Consider the following 7462-nt stretch of genomic DNA (forward strand, 5'->3'; position numbering starts at 1 on the left):
CATGGCGAACACAGTCAGGGCTTCTCTCTCAGCTGGAAGGGCACGTGGCGAACACGGCGTCATCTGCTAGCTTTCTTTCCTGGCTTCCGGTTTCATGAAGCTCCCCGGGAGGCATTTTCCTTCTTCATCTCCAAAGGCCACTGGCTTGGGGACCCTCTGCTTTGTGGTGCTGCAGCATTCTCTGCTCTCTCTGAATCTTTTATTCTCCAAAATGTTTCCTCTTTTATAGAACTTCAGAAACTAATCAAGACCCACCTGAATGGGTAGAGACATATCGTCATCTAATCCAATTTAACAACCACTCTCGATTACATCACATCTCCAGGAAGATGATCTAACTACAGTTTCAAACAAACAGGGATTAGAAGAAATAGCTGCCTTTACAAAATGGGATTAGGATTAAAACATGGCTTTTCTGGGGGGCATACATCCTTTCAAACCAGCACAGACATGAATGGACAGTTGACTGAACAGGATATACAAATGCCAAATAAGCACAACAAAAGATGTTAAGCATCACTACCCATTAGAGAGATGCAAAGTAAGACCATGAGGAGAGATTACTCTATACCCATTAAAACAGCTGAAAAAAATAAAACAGTCACAACAGCAATGCTGGCCAGGATGAAGAGAAACTAGTTAATTCATGCCTTGGTGGTGGTACAATCACTCTGGAAAACAGCTTGGTGGTTTCTTAAAAAACTAAACATATATTTACCATACTACCTGGCAATTATACTCCTGGACATTTATTCCAAAGAAATGAAACCATACGACCTCACAAAAACCTATATATGATTGTTCATAGCAGCTTTATTTATAATAACCATAGACGGAAACAATCCAAATGTCCCTCAAGAGGTGAGAGGTGAGTGGTTATGCAGACATGGGACATGGAATACCACTTAGCAATAAAAAGAAATGATGCTGAAAAATGTGACAGCTTAGGTGGCTCTTTAGGCCATTACGCTAAGTTAAAAACAAAGCCAATCTCGAAATATGACTTTTGGGGGTTGAATCATGTTCACCACAAAAGGCATACTCAGGTCCGGCCCCTGTGGGTGTGAACCCATTTGTAAACAGGACCTTCAAAGATGTTAATTAGTTAAGGTGTGCCCAAAATAAATGAGGGTGGGCCTGAATCCAGTGTGGTTGCCAAGTGCATTGCCATGTGACTGTAAAGCCAGGTAACCCCAAAGATTGCAGGCCAAGCAGAAGATACCAAGTCCAGAATGAAACAAGACTTCTAGCCTTGGAAACCATGAACCAATAAATTCCTGCTGTTAAGCCAATCTGTTGCATGCTATTTGTTTTAGCAGCTGGGGAATTAAAACAGTGACATACTATATTTATATAACATTCTTGAAATGACAAGATTATAGTGATGGAAAAGAGGTTACCATTGCCCAAAGTTAGGGATGATAGGGGGAGTGGGAAGTGGGTGTGACTGCAAAGTGATAGCAAGAAGGAGCTCTTTCTGGAGATGGGATAGTTCTGTATCTTGATTATGATGGTAGTTAAGTGAGTGGACACATGATAAAATGGCTTAGAACTACGCACACACGTTGCATCAATGTCAAATTCCTGATTTTAATATGGTCACATAGAAGAGGTAACTGTTGGGGGAAGCTGGGTGATGGGTACAAGGATTTCCTCTGTACTACCTTTGTGATTTCCTGTAAATCTGTATTTCAGGATACACAGCTTAATAAAAAATAAATTGCACAGGTATTTTAATAAATCAAAAAGGAAATCCCCATCAATATTATTCCAATTTGGTATCTTTTAGACTCTGTGATTACTTTCCTTTTATTGCATTTACAGATAGTTTAAATTACTTTGCCAGCCAGCTGGAATGTTTCATTCTTTTGTAAAAGTATCAAAACATACACGTGGGAAAATATATTTGGGATAGGGGTGAATTTGCGTAAAGAATAATCTGTATACTGAGACATGGAGTGAAGTAGACAGATAAATTTAAAAGAAATAGCCACCTTTGAAATAGGTAGTTAATTTTTGTTCACCATATCCTACACTCTTCCTTTGTGCCTATTTCAAGTATGTGCTAAAATTAATTTTACTTAAAATTGAATCCAGGAAGATCAAAGCTCTATGACTTGGAACTTTAGAAGCTACAAATAATAAAAAGTCTTTTGTATAAGAAGGCTTTTTCCCCTCCACATTGTTTGCTTTTTGACAGCAACTGGTTTCTTCCAGGAAGCCATTTCTCAATCCTCAAAGATGATCTGATAGCTTGCTTATATTTGAACTAGGTTTCCAGATCTATTTAGAAGTAAATTTAGAATCATGCTCTAAATATATGTAAACAAAATGAACAAACATTAATTCCATTTTGTCTTTAAAATCTAACATTTTGCCATTGATTTTTTTGTTCTGCAGGTAATGGTCATTTCCATTATTTCTTATATATAGTTCTCTCAGCTGGAAAGTCAAATTGAATGAATTTAATCACAATTTTTCTTATTGTTTTGTTTACTTCTGTACTGTGATATCCTTATGGTGATTGAAACACCAGATGCAAAAATAATTGATTTGATTTTGTATGTACCACTGAGTAATTTTTTACTTGTTAAAAGTAAATTAAGAAAATTAACAGTAAAAAAATTAAAACATTAAATTGCATTTCTTTATATAAGAATAAACATGTGAGAAATAAAGGTTTAAAAAACTCCTTTTATGGGGGCCAAGATGGCAGCTTAGTAAGGTACGTGCATCTTAGTTCCTCCTCCAAAGCAACTACTAGGTGAACTGAAACAGTGCAGAACAGCTCCCGGGGCCACGACAGGGAATGGACACACAGCGTACCCCAGTCTGGACTGGCTAGTCTGACTGCGAGACTCGGCTGCGGTGAGATCCCCTAGAGGCGCGCGATTTCCCGAGCAGCGGCAGCTGCGGCGGCCGGAGTTCCTCCCTCCCTCCTTCCCGAGCCAACTGAAAGTCTCAGAGAGGCAAGTTTCCCAAGCCAAGGCGGCCGGCGCCCCTCTTTTGCGGGCGGCTCCTGGTCCGGCTACGAGTCTCGGATCAGCGGGCTACCCAAGCCGCGGTGGCCCTCCCCCGCGGTCGGTTTCCTGGTCCGGTGGGGAATTCCACAGGCCGTGGCGGCCGGTGACCGACGCCCCTCCCCCGTGGGCGACTTCCTGGTCCGGTGGCGAATTCCCCGGGCCCGCTGCAGCCGGCAACCAACCACAGGGTCCCCTCAAGCCATGGTGGCTGACGCCCCCACCACGCGCGGCCCCCCGAACCAACGGAGAGAATTGGATCGGAAATCCCCAGGCCGCGGAGATCGGTGACCGGGGGGATCCCTTCCAAACACGTGAGACAAACGTGTGCCACGAGCGCCACCTACTGGGCAGGATAAGAAAAACAGAACCCAGAGATTTCACAGAAAAATCTTTCAACCTTGTTGGATCTGACACCCAGGGAAATCTGACTAAATGCCCAGACGCCAGCAGCAGAAGATAACGGTCCACGCTCAGAAGATTGAGAATATGGCCCAGTCAAAGGAACAAACCAATAGTTCAAATGAGATACAAGAGCTGAGACAACTAATGCTGAATATACGAACAGAAATGGAAAACTTCTTCAAAAATGAAATCGATAAATTGAGGGAGGACATGAAGAAGACATGGGCTGAACATAAAGAAGAAATAGAAAAACTGAAAAAACAAATCACAGAACTTATGGAAGTGAAGGATAAAGTAGAAAAGATGGAAAAAACAATGGATACCTACAATGACAGATTTAAAGAGACAGAAGATAGAATTAGTGATTTGGAGGATGGAACATCTGAACTCCAAAAAGAAACAGAAACTATCAGGAAAAGAATGGAAAAATTCAAACAGGGTATCAGGGAACTCAAGGACAATATGAACCGCACAAATATACGTGTTGTGGGTGTCCCAGAAGGAGAAGAGAAGGGAAAAGGAGGAGAAAAACTAATGGAAGAAATTATCACTGAAAATTTCCCAACTCTTATGAAAGACCTAAAATTACAGATCCAAAAAGTGCAGCGCACCCCAAAGAGATTAGACCCAAATAGGCGTTCTCCAAGACACTTACTAGTTAGAATGTCAGAGGTCAAAGAGAAAGAGAGGATCTTGAAAGCAGCAAGAGAAAAACAATCCATCACATACAAGGGAAACCCAATAAGACTATGTGTAGATTTCTCAGCAGAAACCATGGAAGCAAGAAGACAGTGGGATGATATATTTAAATTACTAAAAGAGAAAAACTGCCAATCAAGACTCCTATATCCAGCAAAATTATCCCTCAAAAATGAGGGAGAAATTAAAACATTCTCAGACAAAAAGTCACTGAGAGAATTTATGACCAAGAGACCAGCTCTGCAAGAAATACTAAAGGGAGCACTAGAGTCAGATACAAATAGACAGAAGAGAGAGGTATGGAGAAGAGTGTAGAAAGAAGGAAAATCAGATATGATATATATAATACAAAAGGCAAAATGTTAGAGGAAAATATTATCCAAACAGTAATAACACTAAATGTCAATGGACTGAATTCCCCAATCAAAAGACATAGATTGGCAGAATGGATTAAAAAACAGGATCCTTCTATATGCTGTCTACAGGAAACACATCTTAGACCCAAAGATAAACATAGGTTGAAAGTGAAAGGTTGGGAAAAGATATTTCATGCAAATAACAACCAGAAAAGAGCAGGAGTGGCTACACTAATATCCAACAAATTAGACTTCAAATGTAAAACAGTTAAAACAGACAAAGAAGGACACTATATACTAATAAAAGGAACAATTAAATAAGAAGACATAACAATCATAAATATTTACGCACCGAACCAGAATGCCCCAAAATACGTGAGGAATACACTGCAAACACTGAAAAGGGAAATAGACTCATATACCATAATAGTTGGAGACTTCAATTCACCACTCTCATCAATAGACAGAACATCTAGACAGAGGATCAATAAAGAAATAGAGAATCTGAATATTACTATAAATGAGCTAGACTTAACAGACATTTATAGGACATTACACCCCACAATAGCAGGATACACCTTTTTCTCAAGTGCTCATGGATCATTCTCAAAGATAGACCATATGCTGGGTCACAAAGCAAGTCTTAACAAATTTAAAAAGATTGAAATCATACACAACACTTTCTCGGATCATAAAGGAATGAAGTTGGAAATCAATAATAGGCAGAGTGCCAGAAAATTCACAAATACGTGGAGGCTCAACAACACACTCCTAAACAACGAGTGGGTCAAAGAGGAAATTGCTAGAGAAATTAACAAATACCTCGAGGCGAATGAAAATGAAAACACAACATATCAAAACTTATGGGATGCAGCAAAGGCAGTGCTAAGAGGGAAATTTATTGCCCTAAATGCCTATATCAGAAAAGAAGAAAAGGCAAAAATTCAGGAATTAACTGTCCACTTGGAAGAACTGGAGAAAGAACAGCAAACTAACCCCAAAGCAAGCAAAAGGAAAGAAATAACAAAGATTAGAGCAGAAATAAATAAAATTGAAAACAATAGAGAAAATCAATAAGGCCAGAAGTTGGTTCTATGAGAAAATCAATAAGATTGATGGGCCCTTAGCAAGATTGACAAAAAGAAGAAGAGAGAGGATGCAAATAAATAAGATCAGAAATGGAAGAGAAGACATAACCACTGACCTCACAGAAATAAAGGAGGTAATAACAGGATACTATGAACAACTTTACGCTAATAAATTTAGAGGAAATGGACGGGTTCCTGGAAAGACATGAACAACCAACTTTGACTCAAGAAGACATAGATGACCTCAACAAACCAATCACAAGTAAAGAAATTGAATCAGTCATTCAAAAGCTTCCTAAAAAGAAAAGTCCAGGACCAGACGGCTTCACATGTGAATTCTATCAAACATTCCAGAAAGAATTAGTACCAACTCTCCTCAAACTCTTCAAAAAAATCGAAGCGGAGGGAAGACTATCTAATTCATTCTAAGAAGCCAACATCACCCTCATACCAAAACCAGGCAAAGATATTACAAAAAAAGAAAACTACAGGCCAATCTCTCTAATGAATACAGATGCAAAAATCCTCAATAAAATTCTAGCAAATCGTATCCAACAGCACATTAAAAGAATTATACATCATGACCAAGTAGGATTCATCCCAGGTATGCAAGGATGGTTCAACATAAGAAAATCAATTAATGTAATACACCATATCAACAAATCAAAGCAGAAAAATCACATAATCATCTCAATTGATGCAGAGAAGGCATTTGACAAGATTCAACATCCTTTCCTGTTGAAAACACTTCAAAGGATAGGAATACAAGGGAACTTCCTTAAAATGATAGAGGGAATATAGAAAAACCCACAGCTAATATCATCATCAACGGGGAAAAATTTTCCCCCTAAGATCAGGAACAAGACAAGGATGTCCACTATCACCACTATTATTCAACATTGTGTTGGAGGTTCTAGCCAGAGCAATTAGTCAAGAAAAACAAATACAAGGCATCAAAATTGGAAAGGAAGAAGTAAAACTATCACTGTTTGCAGACGATATGATACTATACGTCGAAAACCCGGAAAAATCCACAACAAAACTGCTAGAGCTAATAAATGAGTACAGCAAAGTAGCAGTTTACAAGATCAACATTCAAAAATCTGTAGCATTTCTATACACTAGCAATGAACAAGCGGAGGGGGAAATCAAGAAACGAATCCCATTTACAATTGCAACTAAAAGAATAAAATACCTAGGAATAAATTTAACTAAAGAGACAAAAAACCTATATAAAGAAAACTACAAAAAACTGCTAAAAGAAATCACAGAAGACCTAAATAGATGGAAGGGCATACCGTGTTCGTGGATTGGAAGACTAAATATAGTTAAGATGTCAATCCTACCTAAATTGATTTACAGATTCAATGCAATACCAATCAAAATCCCAACAACTTATTTTTCAGAAATAGAAAAACCAATAAGCAAATTTATCTGGAAGGGCAGGGTGCCCCGAATTGCTAAAAACATCTTGAGGTAAAAAAACGAAGCTGGAGGTCTTGCACTGCCTGACTTTAAGGCATATTATGAAGCCACAGTGGTCAAAACAGCATGGTATTGGCATAAAGATAGATATATCGACCAATGGAATCGAATAGAGTGCTCAGATATAGACCCTCTCATCTATGGACATTTGATCTTTGATAAGGCAGTCAAGCCAACTCACCTGGGACAGAACAGTCTCTTCAATAAATGGTGCCTAGAGAAATGGATATCCATATGCAAAAGAATGAAAGAAGACCCATATCTCACACCCTACACAAAAGTTAGCTCAAAATGGATCAAAGATCTAAACATTAGGTCTAAGACCATAAAACAGTTAGAGGAAAATGTAGGGAGATATCTTATGAATCTTACAATTGGAGGCAGTTTTATGGACCTTAAACCTAAAGCA

This window comes from Tamandua tetradactyla, chromosome 10, assembly GCF_023851605.1.
Source record: "Tamandua tetradactyla isolate mTamTet1 chromosome 10, mTamTet1.pri, whole genome shotgun sequence".
Taxonomy (NCBI): domain Eukaryota; kingdom Metazoa; phylum Chordata; class Mammalia; order Pilosa; family Myrmecophagidae; genus Tamandua; species Tamandua tetradactyla.